Below are 16,104 nucleotides of genomic sequence, written 5' to 3'. Positions count from 1 at the left end.
TGCCCTCTTTGCACTCCTCCCAGACCCCCTGGTGTTGCAAAGGCTGTGAATAGCTTTGTTAATTTGTTTATCCCCCAAAGTGCCCCTCCCTGCTGCAGTCGTAGCTTGTTATTAAGCACAACACGGCCATCAGATATGAAGAGCCGGCATCGCGGCGGCGAGCGTGCAGGGGGCGTGGGAGGGGCATTAAAGGAGAGATAGAGGACAGATTAAGATTGGATCTGTAATCTTGAAGAATATTACCGCTGACAGCGCTACCTGTAACTCCACTGCGGACGCTCGGGCTTCATTAAAAATAAAAAAAATAAAAAATGTAAATCATTTGGAGCATTTTCCATCACAATTAACGTCTTTTCGTTTTAAAAAAAAAAAAAAAAAAAGTTGAGATCTTCCCTCGCTCGGTCGTATCCGAGAAAAGTAGATTCGCTTTTGAATGATAACCGTCTCTATGGCAACAGGGCGAAGCTCCTGACGCAAGGGAAATGAGCTAGTCAGCAGCACCCTGCAATCCAATAATCAGCACCAAATCACATTTCAGCCAATTGCGAGCGCGCACGCACACACACACACACACTCACCCGCACACACACAGATACAGACAACTTGTGTTGTAAACCAAGATCTTCTTTATGGTTCTGCTGGGCGCTACATGTTGCTCCAGGGGACCTGGTATTTTCGCAAAGAGCCAAATGAGTCATTAGTGGCTCAGAGTTTATTACTTTAATGTGTGTTGTTTTTTGCTTTTTGTGTTTTTTTTCTCCCCCCCTCAGTAAATCTAGTTTCACAGTTTGACGGTGAATAAGCTGCAGAAGCCGAATGTTAATCACAGAGGTCAAACGCAGTGCAGGCTCCAGCTGCAGACGAGAGTGGAGGGGCGGGGGAAGAAGGGCAGGAAAAAAAAAGTGTTTATTAGCTACGGCAAATGATTATTTCCTTTGAGATAAATCTGAAGATTACCTCCTAATTAAGTTTTCCGGACCCCGAGGTGACACCTTGCAATGATTGTTGGGAGCGAGACAGAGGTCTGGAGCTCAAGCACATTCAGAAACAAATGATAACAGCGCCACACTTATCTTGTTAGAGAGGCCCGGTAAACATTTCACATTTACAGTGCCTCGCAAAAGCATTTATCCTTTTTCATAATTTTTAAGCATCACAGCCATAAACTGCGCATTGCCCGGATTTAATCGGCGCAAAAGCAGTGCATAATTGTGAAGTGGAAGTAAAAGGATTCCATTTTTTAAAGTTGTTTTCAGATAAAAATCTGAGGCACAGTTTGCATTTATATGCTGAAATCCATCGAAGCCTCCGTGTAATTTAACCAGTAAATGTAGCTGTTTTGCTCCTTCTGGCCTCAGGAGTTTGCTGCACAGCATTAATCTGGAAACAACATCAGCTGTATTGTTACTTTTTAAATTCAATGTAAAGCAAGAACAGTTACTATACAGAAATATATTGTGTAATAGAAAGAAAAGTGCTAAAACCTCAGCATTGGTTTTTAGCACTGCGCAATCTTTCCCTCTCAAAAAAAGTAAATGCGACCAGTAAATGTCGCGGACTTTGACGGATTAACTGGTTTCGCATATTTAAGAGTCCCGTTTTTAAATAGTTTTAATTTACCGAGCAGATAAGTCCTCAGTGGCTGGAGCTGAGTTGTTCCTGCTTAATCTGTGTTTCTCCTCCAAATGTCCTAGCATGGCTCGTCTGTCTCAAAGCTCCGAGCTTATTATAGCTTATCATAAGTGAACTGCTTGCTCAACGCTTGTGCTGCGTTGTTGACCATTCTGGCTGCGAAGTCGAGAAACCGCAATCAGGAAGTGAGGAACATGTAATATCAACAATGCATCTTAACCAGGAGAAAGCACACCTTGAGGATTGCCGTGTTTAACTGCGAGTCCTACCATCAAAATCCTGCCATAAGTTTTAGGAATACACACTATACTTGCCTTTACAAGCACATGAGGCGTAATAATATCTAGAAGGTTTTAAAGTGCTTCTTTGGGAGGCGGTTTACAAGGTTTTATTTTGACCGTTCTTCTAGGAAAGCATTTGTTAGGTCAGACGCTGATGTTGGGACGAGATGGCTTGGCTCACTGTCGCCTCACTAAGAGCGTTCTGTCAGGCTGAGGTCAAATCCAATATCTAATATTAAACTGAAAACGTTTGAGCAAAACAAAATCAGGTGTTTAGTGAAAAAGTTTTTAGCAATAGGAAAGAAAGTGAAAGAAAATTAACATTCTTACTGTTTATTACCTATTCAGTGAGCACTTTTTTTAAAATTGAAAATGTAACTAAACGGGGTCTTAATAGTCTGAACATTTCGCTTAAATAAATCTATTGTACTGAACATAAAAGTTTTTCAATTTTTAACAGTTTAATAAACACACTCTTGTCACACATTGATTTAAATATTTTATCCCAACTATAAACTCAGCATTAATTTTTTGCTTTGTGCCACTTCTGCATGATTCACACACCTGTTTATGTACCTAACCAAGTTTTCATTCAAAGTGTATGATTCTAAAGCTGCAGTAAATATGCAGCTCTAACTCATAATGATAAAAATAACATGGGCTTATATCTAAACCCTGAAATCACGTCTTTTTCCCCTTTGCTTTAGCCACATAGATGCATAGCACAGGCTGTTATTTTAGTTAAAGCTGCAGTTATGGGATTGAATTGACTAAAATAACCGTATGATCACGTTTCCAGTTGCTAGGGAGCTTTTTAAAATAGAACAAGGCAAACTTTAACAAATCAAAGGGTAAGAATAGAAGAGAGTCGAGGGCAATTATCGGGATTTGTAGCTCAACGGGTTTGCTTTAGGTTGTCACTTTTAGTTTGACGGACATGAAATTATTAGTCGAGCCGACCGAGTTGGAAGCTTGAGCAACACTTTGAACGCTGAAGATTCGCATTAGATTGAAATCTTTGCCTCAAACTATTTCAGAGTTTTGAAAGCGTAGAGCTTTGCTTGTGGGAATATAAATGTAGGATGTGGTTCTAATGTGAGACAAAACAGTGAGCACGCTACCCGGCACAACCGCCCCAGGCTCATGTACGTTTTCTTTAAAATATAATATGCAGAAGGTTTCTGTAGCTGCTGGAGAAGATTTGGACACTGGTAGAGCCGACGTAAGAAACAGGCTAAGATTGATATTGACTACACTGAGGCCAAAACGTCGTACAAACATTAAAAAGTGATGGATTGTGCAGGCACGTGTCACAGGCCATTTAATTCACGGCTGATTTGCGAAAGAAGGTTTTATTGTTTAAAAAAATAAAATAAAATAAAAGTACTTCATCACAAAATGTGGAGTAGGAGCAGCAACCGAGTGGGAGTGAAAAAAAAAATAATCTAAAGTTTGAATTTATTGCTTCATCTTTCATATAAAAAGTGCTTTTGATTACATTTGAAGTTTTGCTATAGGTGCAATGTAATTACAGTAAGCACATCTCAGCAGAGAGAGCAGAGCAAAATACTCCTTGGGCTGATTTTTTTTCCCCTTCTTTCTCTACAAGTACAAAAGACAAAGAAGCAAAGAGTTTGAACAAATCCATCTAGGGCCAAAAACGTGATAAATAAAAGGACAGTCCAAGTGTAAATTGGAAAAGTTCAAATGTTTTCTGTGGAGAAAATCCACTACTTTTATTTACTTTTATTGAACTTTGCCTCAGTGTGTTTAACCACGCACTGCAACCCTTCAGCAGCCACTGCAACAAAAAAAAGTATGCATAGAAAACGTTTAACTTTTTGGAAATCCCTTCTAACTAAAAGTAAAGTAGAAAAATAAAGCAACCAGCATATCATGGCATGCAGCCAATGTGTGTAACCAGAATATTTGGTTCTTTAGGCCAGTGGTTTAAAGTCTTTCAAACTACAATAAAATAAATATCCAATGTGCCAACATGTTTTCTCGGTTAATTTATTTCTAATTTAGATATTAATGTGAAATTAACTTTAGATGAAATCCTCAACTAAGGATGAGGAAGAAACAAATTAATTATAATTAATGGACACATTTGTTTTTGTTTGTTTTTTAATCTGGATCGCATGTTACTTAATACAGTGGAAAAACAGCAAAAAGCGTAATTTTTAAAAAGTATTTAATACTTTGTGAAAAATCATTTTTTGTAATAATTCGCCTCAAGATGTCTCTTGTTTGGAGAAACTGACCCACTTTTTCATGCAAACAGTCCTCTCACCTTGAAAGTTTTCACTGCTTTCAGTAGTTTTAAATCAATTTCACCGCATTTCCATGACTGTTTTTAAATGCACGTTTTGAAGTAAATAAAAGACGGATGGATATGTAAAAATTCAAAATAACATCAACTTCGCAAGGGCCGTTTTCATGTGCAGATCCAAAAACCTGTTTACGTTCGCTTGAGGTGTTTGTTTTATACTTTTTGGCTTTTCTGAAAAAGAGCTAATGTGCTAACGTCGCAAACATTTACCTCACATGACCGGCCAGCATGTGACATCACCGGTTGACACGACAGAGAAATTACAACACATAGCAACACATTCCTGAAAACCTCTCAGTTTTTCTGAGATGTGCGGTCCATGCTAGTTAGCATCCCATAATTCCTGTTTATTACATCCATGCATAACGCCAACATCTGATGAAATTACACTTTGTAAAGTTTGGTTTATTCGCTGTAAGCCAGTAGTTGGAAAAATGCCTAATTTATGTTTTGTTTTTGTTTTTTTCTCTCCTTATTTTAAAGATTTTCTCAAAATTTACATGATAAACTACGGAGCCCTGTAGGGGACACAGGGAGTTTTTCCTTTTTCTTTTGCGTTCCCTCGCAATAATGTACTGATCAGTTCATGCGGCATAATTGAATACTGTAAGCCATTGTACTTTCTGCTGTAATATAAGGTTTTCGTGTATCAGTATCAGTCCCGCACCATGATAACACCACCTCCAAACGTCATCAATGGTGTTGAGGGTTTGGGCTGATACTCAGTGCCGTTCCTAATCCAAACATGATGTATGCATTGACATCTAATGAGTCCAAGTTTGGTTTAACTTAACAAGACTTAATTCTGCCAGTAATTAGTCGGCTTGTTCAAAAGTGATGCAGCAAACTTTTAATGGGTATGTTTTTTCTTCAGCAGTGGAGTCTTGTGTGGTGAGCAGGGATCTTTCTACGAACGAACGGTCTATTTTCAATTGTTTGTTTTGTTTTTTTCATATATAAAGCGCACCGGACTATAAAGCTAATTAAGCAAAACAAAACAGTCAAACAAGTCAGTAAGTCAAAGCACAGTACGTATCACTCCGCTACGCTCCTGACTACGACAGCCGTAATGTAACTAAAACATTTTGACAGAGCGTCGTGAGCCACTCATCACTTGGAGGTCAGTCAGCCCAACCAGAAATAATCCATATTCATTCACTAGAGGGCGCTGTGTTACTCCAGAACAACATATAAGGCACACTTTTGTTTTTGATTAAATTAAAGGCTCTTATAGTCCAGAAAATATGGTAATTGAGTTATTTTCACTCCTGGAATTATGGCAACACTGTGACATATATCTGTATGTTCTGAACTTATTTATTGAATGCTTCTTGTGCAATATATTGATAATGAGGAAAATATTAATAATGCTCACGACTGGAATTGATCAACATCAGTTCTTCCATGAAATATGCCTGGACCACAATCCGTCCGCCTCCCCAGCCATAATGGCATAACTCCAATAAACAGCAGGAATTACACAAATACCATATTACAACGATCACGGTCCAGTAGACCAGGGAAACAATCCAGTTCTGTTTCCCAACTCAGTAGTGCAAAGTCCAAAACGATGCTCATCCATCTCCGAGCCTCCAGGACTTCACAGCTTCAAATATCTAATTTGAAATACAGCATGACATAAAACAGCAGCAGGCGAAAATCTCAGTAAAACATGACTTGTAGCATTCGCTGTGGCGAACTTGTAACTTGATTTACTGTTGAACAAAAACTGGGATTTTATTAGATTGTCATTAAAAAAAAGAAAAGATTGTGACATTAATCATCATATTGAAATAACTTGATTCCAGTGTTCAGACTGACCGCCCTGGTTTGTAGTTTGCTGTGTATTTCGCACAGAAGCAGTCGGGGAATCGGTGCTGTTGCACAGCGGCGGCGCGCTCCTTCAGCCCGCATGCAGAGGATTATAACCTGTTCTGATAACAGATGGAAGGCAGGAGGTCAGTGATTGTGTACAGAGGTAATGTCAGCGGGTCGGCTGAGCCCGGCTGACGGCTGTCAGAACGAAGCCGTCGAGGTGCTGATTCGGCGCGGCGCCTAATGAAACGTTGCCTCCCATCAAAGTTATTTAAACAAGTGGCTGCCTATTGTCTGCAGCCGATCAGCGGCAATCTTCCTCCTCCATCGCGCGGCTCTGTCAAGGGGGGCAACTGGCAACCAATTATCTACTCAGTAATGCTGAGTGGGTCGGACTGGCTGCTGCAACTTGTTTCCAGTAAGTCCTGGAGACTCGCGTCTATTAGGAGTGTTCTGGCTCGGCACACTGCAGTTGGACACAAAAGCGCTGTCAGAGAGTGACTCAATCACAGCCTCTGTGTTCGGCGCCGTGTAAAAAAAGCTTTCATGCTCTTTATTCCAGCAGATGTTTTTCCAATCCCTCGCATAATTACAGCGCGAATATGCGGGGATTTCACCTTTGACACGCTATAAATGTTTTGCAACTGTGCGTACGTAGGCGTATTAAGATAAACGTGAACAATGTTGGGTTTTTTTTACAGTGTGTGTTCTGCTCAGTGTACTGTCTGCAAATAGATAATTAGTCTGTTCCTGCAAAAAGGGTAAAAAAAAAAAGCAAACATTTGGAGGAATTCCTTCCTTTTTCAGAAAGTTTTACATACTGTGTTAATTTTTTAATAATTTTTTTTAAATCGATTCTGTTTGGTGATCTATCTATCTATCTATCTATCTATCTATCTATCTATCTATCTATCTATCTATCTATCTATCTATCTATCTATCTATCAGAGGACAGCTACTTGTGAACTAAGATCTAGTCACACATAAATTATTATTCAATATAAATTATTAGACTTGACCTCTGAAGACACTTGGTTGCTCTGGGTTTTATTTAGCAATATCAGAATATGCACGCAATACTTTTCAGATTTCTGTGTTTTTTTGTTTTTAAGAAAAGAGACAGTCGTTTTTTGTGTAACGACGCTACGTGGGAGAAAATAGCACAAAATATTAGGTTGAGGTTGTAGAAGGACCAATGAAGTCCTCAACCAGCAGAACAACAACGGCATTTAACCCTCACGAAAACCACAGAAGAAGAAAAAAAGAAAAACAAGCTCCTCTTAAAGGCGCAGCACAATCGATTAACTGTAGATCAACCTTAGGAAATGACTGAGCCTGCATGTCACCACATTATTAAACTTAGCCGCAAAAATAAATCATCTTTCATTTTCATTTTCGATCCATATACAACTGAGTCGTAGTATTTTGTCTTGGTCTACCAAATAAAAGCCAAACGTTATGTTTTAGCTGTTGTGGTTGTGACACGATAAGCACCAAACGTGAATTATATAACTTTGTTATACCTGAGATTTCATGTTTCTTAGCATTAAAGAAAATGTGTGTGAAAGCCAGCTGCACCCCGCCCGCTGCTTCATGCCTCATTGGTGCCGGTATTGATCGGTCCACTTTCTCTTTGTTTCCACTCCTCTATTTTGGTCGTCTCCATGCAGCTCAGAGAAACCCGCTGGCCTTTGCTAAAACTGCCCTAACAGCCGCACGAGGCTGCTGTGGTAAAATCGCTTTAAACGGCCAGACAGACGGTGTCCGGGAGGCTCTGAATGGTGAAGGAGCCCTTTGGTGAAATGTCTCGAGAAGGTCAGAGAGGCTGCTCGGAAAATAACCCAGATATCTCCGATAGTTCACCGCGCTCAGGCACGGAGAGCGCGCGCGGCAACTCGCATCCGGATCCAATTTCTCCCTCTCTCTCATGCCTTCTGATATGTTCTCCCACCGACACAGTGACAAACCTACGCACGGGCATATTTGGATTGAACCGCACAGTATGCTAGCAACAGTGGTGGTGGGCGGTGTCTGTTGGAAGGCCGGCGTTACACGGCACAGATGTCCTGCCCGTCCAAACGAGCCACGCACTTTCTGCTCTCGACATGACTCAGCTATCGGAAAGGGGGGTCCGAGTCAGTGAGATGGGCGAGTGGGAGAGAGGAAGACGAGGAGGAGGCGGAGGGGTAGGGAAGGCAAGTGACAGAAGAAAAGAGAGAGAGAGAGAGAGAGAGAGGACACGTGATCGGATCTGAAATGAGAGAGAACAAGAAAAAGACGCATGGAGGATGCAGCTGTGTTGTGCGCGGATGCACTAGCTCTCTGGCTGTGACTAACCAGATAACGGCGACGATCGGGTTCGGCTTGGCAAACAAACACGACGATACGCGGCAAATCTCTCCAATCGAGACGAGCGCCGGGTTCCTCATCCATCCGCGTTCTGCCGCTTCATCCCCTTATCCGAATGAGGCCTCGTGTTCAAGAGGGGGCCAAGGTCAAAGCGTACGAGTCGCCGTGTCTTCAGCGGCAGATTGAGCTCCCGAATTAAAATGTCAGAGGACTCGGCGCTTATGCATGCAAACAGACACACTTAAACAGTCATGACAGTGGAATTAGTTGCTTTCAAGGAGTTGATGGAGGAGTCAGGAGGAGGAGGGGGGGAGTGAGGAGCCACTTCAGGATCTGCTCCTTTTCAGAGTGAGGCGTGGAGGGCAGGAGAGAAACCCCTTCCTCTCCCCCCAGCACTCTGATGTTAAGTTGGACTCAGATTTATTTTATTGGCTCTGAAGTCCCTTCTCTTCCACGTTTATTTTCCTTATTTGTCTCTCTTCTCTCTCTCTGTGTGTGCCTGTGTCTTTCATCTCTCTCTGTTCTGCTTTCTCTTGTTGCCTCTTTCTCTTCCCGTCCCTCAGAAGTTTAGGCTTAGCTGGAGGCTGACACAGCCACACACAAATTCTGATGAGCAGCTGCCTTTACTGTATATATGCTAAGCCACGCGCCGACTCTAATGACAGATGCTCTTGAAAGCGTTTGCTGCCGGGCAGAGCGAGTTGTAGTCTCTGGTTGTCAGATGGGATCTGGTCTGCGGTTAGCTAGACGCGAACGCGGCGATCGGCGCGCTTCGGCTCGTGCGAGAGTATTGATAAATCATTTTTAACTGACTGCAGCGCTACCTTGGTTGAAATGCATATCGACGGGATGGTATATTCACAGTCAATCTCAGCCATTGTTGCCCTGCAGCCAAGTCCAGGACCTGCTCTTTGTGTAAAAGGCATTAAATTGGTTTGCACGAGCGCAAGCGCGCGCACGCGAACGCGCGTGCTTTCCTTATCTCCTACTCTTTCTCTCACCACAAGTGTGAAATTTAATCATCACTTGAGCCCACAATCCTTTCTATCTCATCTCGAGGCACACACAAGCCCGACAACAACAGCAACAACTGCAGCGATGGCTGCAGCTCAAGATTATTGCTGCCTCCAACAGCTCAACCAGAGCAGACTGTCTGGAAAGCTCATCTCCTCCCAAGCTGTTGTTTAGAACGGCGCCATTAAACACGTTCAATTAACGTGTCTTCAGCTCTCAGTCGTTAATGTACAGTTCCTACCTGCTGACTTTTCTCTTTTTTTTTTTTTTTGCATTTTGATGTTTTGCAGCCCTCGGCGACGGCGCGTTTTGTTGAAATGTTAAGCTGCCACTGCCGTGTGTCAGCATGGCGGACGGTGTGTTCAAGTCCCATCTGTCTTCTTTCAGGATTTCTTCTGGTTCTTCTGTAACAGCCACATTTGCTGCATGACTAATAGTCATTCTGTCGATACATTTCCTCACCTGAGCTCTGGGTGTCTGCAGCTCCTCCAGAGTTACTAAGTGCCTTTTTTAGCTGCTTTTCTGAATAATCACTTGTCAGCTAAGGCAAAGCAGGGCAACTTTTGGCCAAAGGCAACTCAAAGTGCTTCTAGAAGTTAATAAAGTTAATAATATGTCTTGAAATTGGAGACAAATAAATTTATTTGAATTAGAATATCAACCATTAAGGTAACGCGCACCAAAACAGATTTTGATTCAACAGAATTTAAATAGAGTAAAAAACTAAGTGAAGAGTTAATGTTGTGAGCGTTTAAGTTAAGGTTACGTCTTGCAGTTTTTCCACGCTCTTTCTATCTTCAGAGTATATTTTATAAACTAACCCTGCTTTAAACTTCTAAACAACTTTGTCATTTAACCTTCTGGTCTTCACGATGCCTTCACAGACCAGCTGTTTTTAAATATAAGCTGAATCTATTGACTTAATGAGGTCAATTTTATTTGCATTGTATATTTCAGCAACAGTCAATTATGAAACAGGAAATAAACTTTGTTGCATTTTGTCAAACGTCGTAATCAAAATCATCAACCAAACTCACATCATATACACTGATCAGTATTTCACTCACGTCTAATCAAAGGCGACTCTTGGTGGGTTTTTAAGGAACTCAGTGTTTCGGCTGTTTTGCAGTTTTCTGGGTGTTTATTCCAGATCAGCGGTGCATAGAAGCTGAATGTAGATCCGCTGCTCTGGATCCGCAAATGACTAGTTGGACCGTCAACAGTGGCTCTCACTCAGGCTGAAATGATAAAGAAACAAGTGACGTCTTAAAAATAGATATAATAACAAAGTACGTCTTAACTTTTTCAGTTTTTCATGAAATAATTGCATTTAATTTCCACAACAGAATGACACTGAAAGTGCTAATCATTTTTATTTAAACCTATTTTTCTTGACATGAGGCTAGAAACTGTGCAAACACAACATCCTGTTTAAGAAGCCATCTTTTTTTTTTTTTTTTTTTGAAAAACGTCTTGATTTCAAAAAGCTAAAAAATATGAATAAAATTAGATGTCTTTTAGAAAAAGGCCAGGTATTACTTGTGTCTCTAAATCTGTTTTATTTTGCTGAGGGACAAAAACGTCTTTTTGGATTGTAAAGGTTGCAGACCTCTGGTCCGTCTGAAAACAAAACAAAATCTAATTCACTGAAGTTTTTTAGTTTTTGAACGTGATACAAAACAAACAAACAAAAAAAAAAAAAGAGCTGCACTGTGCTTTCTCTTGCGATCTTATTCACAGCTCCAACTCCTTCTCTTCTTCTTTAAGTGTGTCTGTAAAAGCCACATCAGGCGGGCTCTGTCTTTGAACGCTGAACTGCCTCTCGGTCTCTTCCGATCCCGTGTTCCTGCCCTCACCCTCAGCACTCGTGTCTCGGCGGGGAAACCGAGGGTACGGCGAGAACCTCCCCCCGCCCCCGCGCCCTCCTTCAAGCACCACTGTCCTATTACCTCTGGCACTCATCTCGCTGTCACACTGATCAATGATTCATGTGCGCCAAGGCCCCAGCCTGTTAGCTCTCTGCACTGCTGCTTATTGCCGTGCCTGCTTCTCTTCTCCTTTCCCCGGTTTATAATGACTGGACTCACTCTGGATCTGCCTCTGACTTGCGCTAGGGTTTTTTTTTTTCTTTCTTCTCCATCTTGCAAAAGCACGAGAGAGTCAGAGATGGATACAGAGAAATGGATGGACGGACAGGCATGGTGATGAGACAGGAACACGCTGAGCGCATGCTGCTCACATAAATGGCCGCCCGCTGCTTCCCAGAGTGTTTCTGGGTGACTGTGTGTTTTACGTGTCCGTGCAAAGGAGAGGGGAAATAAAGAAGCGAAGTTGAAATTCGTCTCAGATGTTGTTTCGACTAAATCTTAATTGTTCTTACAGAAGAGCAAGTCGTTTAGTCATAAAAACCTCTTTGAGCTTAGCTCCACGTTTATAGCACATACGGTAAATCTGTCCGCTATTCCCAAATGTCATGCTAACTTCCAAGTTGTCTCTTGTGGCTGTTTACTGCAATGACAGCTTTATTTGTCAATTTGCCCCGCAGTCCTGGAGCTAGAGTAATACAAGGCCTGGCATCGATGCTCAGCTGTGGATTAGTTCAGCCCTGCGTGGGAGTTTTGATTCACTAGCGTCGGGCCTTTGGAGATCGTCGGGTTTGTCCTTTCGTCTAACTAAATCCCGCTCCTGCAGTTGCTCGTTTGACAACATCAAACTCAGGACATGACTGTGGACTATATTATGGTACGCTATGGCAAACGCTGTCAAATCATCTGAGCCGACTGTTCACACAGCATCGTTGGTAAGCCTTCACTTGGTCGAGCAATACGGCAAAAAAAAAAAAAAAAAAAAAAAGTAATAAAGTCAACTTTTTTTCATAGACATGGATTAGAGAGTTTAGATCAGACCTAAAACAAATTCAGCCCCAACCCCATAGGCCTGACCCCAGAGTGAACCCCACATGGTATTTAAGATTGTTATGGTGCTTATTCGATTCCATTTAAAGCCACTATATTGCTGAATGAATTTAGAGTTTCCTCTTGTTTACGTTCATTAGCTGACGCGTTTCGGTTCCACAGTGTGCTCTTGTGCCTCCAAATTGAAAAAAATACTTACAATAATCCGCACAAAGTCTGATCAGTGGTGAACTTTGCTTTTCTCTCAGATCCAAGCGCAAATCGTCTTGGATGTGTGATTGATGGGAGCGGAGCCACATGCGTATGCAGCGCACTGCCCTTGTTACGCTCTGGTTTACTTTTGCACCAATTGCGTACTTTCTTTATTTCCTCAACATGTTAAACTATCTTCTGTTTTATTTACACTGAAACAAGTAGATTAACAGAACTTTATGCTGCAGGCGTATTAAATGCTCCAAAGAGCCCGACTCGACCCAGCCATCAAGTAAATAATCTGAACTTTCAGTCGGGCTCTGGCCGTAAAGCTAAACTCTAACATGAATACATTCCTATTGCCAGTCATCAGCAGCTGTTAAGCCAGACTCCTAAGCCGTTGCTACGCTACTCTGGATATTTAGCAAAACCATTATTTTTTTACAGTGTAAAAAACGGTAAAAGTCATAGTAAATACGATGTGACAACAATGAAAAAAACGCTATAAAATTGCAAAACAAAACGTGGTAATGCATAATTCCTGTCAGATCTAACCAGCAGTTTTACACAGTTTCTCTGACCGGCGAAGCGGGCGGCACGTCGGCTCCGGTTGGCTCTTTGTGATGTCAGTGGCAGCTCATCAAAAGGGGGCAAATGAGATATTCCTCCTGTCGCACAGTAATTAATCGCGCAACAGGCCCTACCTGGTTATGGCAGCAAATTGGACCAGCCATGACAATTATAAAGAAACTAATTAAACGAATTAGCCCCCCACCAAGCCTGGGAGCACCCCCACCCCACTCCCCCCCTGCCAGCCTCTCGGACGCAGACACAAACAGTTGCAGTAGAGAGGAGCAGATGCCGACCCAAAATACAGGCGGACCTCAGGACGAGGCGCAGGCCAAAACCCAGAAGCCCCTCCGGGTCTGATCCCTTACCAAAGCATGCACAGCTACTAGCTGCGGCAGCTTACAACCTGGAGGTACTCAGTTTAATGCCCCAAAACCGCCTGACCAGGTGGAAAACAATGACCTCACTGGTCTTAACAGAAGACATATTGTATCCTCCTTGTTCCCTCGGTGTTTCTTTGGGTGTGCGCGCATGTCTGGCGCCTGCAGACGCCAAGTGTTCTTGCGAAAGGTTAACAGCCATGAAACAAGAGAGTGATGAGCAAGAGCAGGATCTGAAGGGCTTTTAAGAAGGTGTGGAGTGGTGAAGAGGAGAAAGCAAGAGAGCTGCTAAGGACTGTTGCTTCAGAGTCCTGCCTGGAGTGGCTTATGCTCGGCTAAAGGAGACGGCAGTGCTGGCGTTGGCGAGGGGAGGCGAGGTGGCGGTGGGTTATCCGGAAAATAAGAGGACCAAGAAAGGCAATTCAGAGGAGAGGAAGTGAGAAGAATGCCAAACGGCGGAAACGCTAACTATGTTCGTTTGGGAATAACTTGTCATACCTCACAAAGCACTCTCACAAACTAATTTATGAACCCATGATAGGCTGTTCCACTCCAGTGCGGAATATAATGTGGTTCGAACAGCGATGATGAATGCAAACCCATATTTGGCGCCGCAATAGTATATTTTATGTTTAATCCTAATGAAGGGAGCCGATAATGGGCTGCAGCTTGAAGGAAATCTCTGCTGGATTCGCTCTCCTTCCGTCGCCCTTAAATAAAAGTGTGACGCTAAGCGGCGCCAGTGTGTTTTCCTGTCGAGTTTCTTTTCAGCCCTGCTTCGTGTCCTGCACCTGCCTGTCCACGACGTCGACCAGGTGGTTGGAATTGATTGTGCTGAAAACCAAATCCATGAAATTGAATGTATGAGGCAGATCACTTGGTGTTGCTGTTTGACACACAATTTTATTTCGCAGTTTCTTCTTCTTCTTCTTCTTCTTCTTCTTCTTCTTCTTCTTCTTCTATCAGTGAAATGACTCATCACAAGCCATTTCACAGCAGCGTGTTAATGAGAAAATCCCCAACTCCACATCTTTAAACACAAGACGGAGAAACCGCGTCGGAAATCGAGAGATACTTCAATGGGAGGCGCCGAGGTGCGGGCGTGGTGCGTACGCGTCCGGCCTCATCATGGCTGACAGTTCAATTAGTCTGAACCAAACGATGCGTGGCGTCTCCCTCTCGTGGCGCTTAGTAATCGTCAGAGTTTGTGCTTCGAGGAGCTCGCATTATGCAGGAGTAGATAGCTGAACCCAAAGTGGTGTGAGCCACTCGGAAGTCATGGCATCGAAACGCAGGACCTGCCGATCCCAACAGATGACAGGGGGTGAGAGGTGGTCGTGTTCAGGAACTACCACGCTTTGGTGACGCTCTGCTCTTGGAGTTCATCGTTCATTTGCTGTATTTTGTAGGAAAAAAAAAATTGTATGTCCTTTTTTTTCCTCCCTTTTTTGCTTTCCTCTGATTCAGTGGAAAGTAACTGCAAATGGCTTTGAACTATCTGGAGGTTTAATTAGGCGTTCCTCATCAGCAGGGGATTGAGTGTGGGTGAGGTAGTGTGTGTGTGTGCATAGAGAGGTGTCCAGGCTTGCACGCTTTCAAAGAGCAATGCAGTAACGGGACGATGCGATTGTGTTGGTTTTACTGTAAATAATTTGGGATTTGTTTTTTTGTTTTTTTCTCTTCTGAACAGCCATTTTGAGGCGAGCTGGCGTCTGGCGCCTTTTTCTGGGCGTCGGCAAATCAGCAGGCAGGCGGCGGTAGACGGCGGAGACGTTTGAAGTCTTTAGAAGTTTTGCACCTTGATCTGCATGCAGCAGCCATCCTCTGACTGCCACCAGCACATCACAACTTTGTGATTTGAGTCTTTGCTTTTGTTTGATGTTGCAAATGTGTCAGGAGAGAGAAAGAGAGAGAGAGAGAAAAAAAAGAACCTGCAATGATGTATTTCGTTCTCTTTGTTCTTCCCACCACCAGCAAAGGCACATAACCTTTACAGATTCTTTCAAAGAGCTAAACTAAAGCAATTTTCAGGCACAAACTCTGGCGCAAAAGAAGCCCGAGATCGGTCGGACGGCTTTTACTGATATCCTTGCAGGACGCTAATTAATTTCTTTTAATGGGCGCGGCGTTGGTTTTTCTTATTTGACAGCATGTAGGATTGTTGTCCTAGTAAACACTTTTACAAGTGGGAGGGGGAATCCTGTATCCTCCTCACCCTTTGTTGTTTAAAAGCCCCATATGGATTGTGAATCGGCAGCAGCTTTCAAAGCATCATTAGTCATGCATAAAAGACTGTGTGAACGCTTTAATACCGGCCCTAGGCTCCGGCTCTGAAGATCTGCCTTAATTGCCCACCTCTGCTGCATTCGGTGGTCACGTGCACACATAGCGGCGCACAAGTTGAGTCCGTGTGCGACGCAGACGGTGTTTGTGTGTATTTGCTAATTGTCCATCGCTCGCTGGCACTAATAAGCGCGTAAAGAGACTGAGTGCTCTAAGATGGGCATTAAACGAGATTCAGACACACCCCTCTGCATGCTTTGAATAATGATCCTTTATCTCTGCTTTTCTTTTCCCCCTGTGGCTGACACACTTTTTTTTCCCTTCTTTTTCTTTTTTGCTCT

The 16,104-nt window shown here is 42.8% G+C and overlaps 1 protein-coding gene across 1 annotated transcript in view; it reads left to right on the top strand.

Annotated features, from left to right (window-relative positions):
- Positions 1–16,104, top strand: part of tenm1 (teneurin transmembrane protein 1) — a 281,619-nt gene that overhangs the window by 115,008 nt on the left and 150,507 nt on the right. The window lies entirely within an intron of this gene.

The sequence above is a fragment of the Poecilia formosa genome, unplaced genomic scaffold (genome assembly GCF_000485575.1).
Source record: "Poecilia formosa unplaced genomic scaffold, Poecilia_formosa-5.1.2 Scaffold66, whole genome shotgun sequence".
In the NCBI taxonomy this organism is placed as follows: Eukaryota; Metazoa; Chordata; class Actinopteri; order Cyprinodontiformes; family Poeciliidae; genus Poecilia; species Poecilia formosa.
This window is presented reverse-complemented; position numbering and strand designations above follow the sequence as displayed.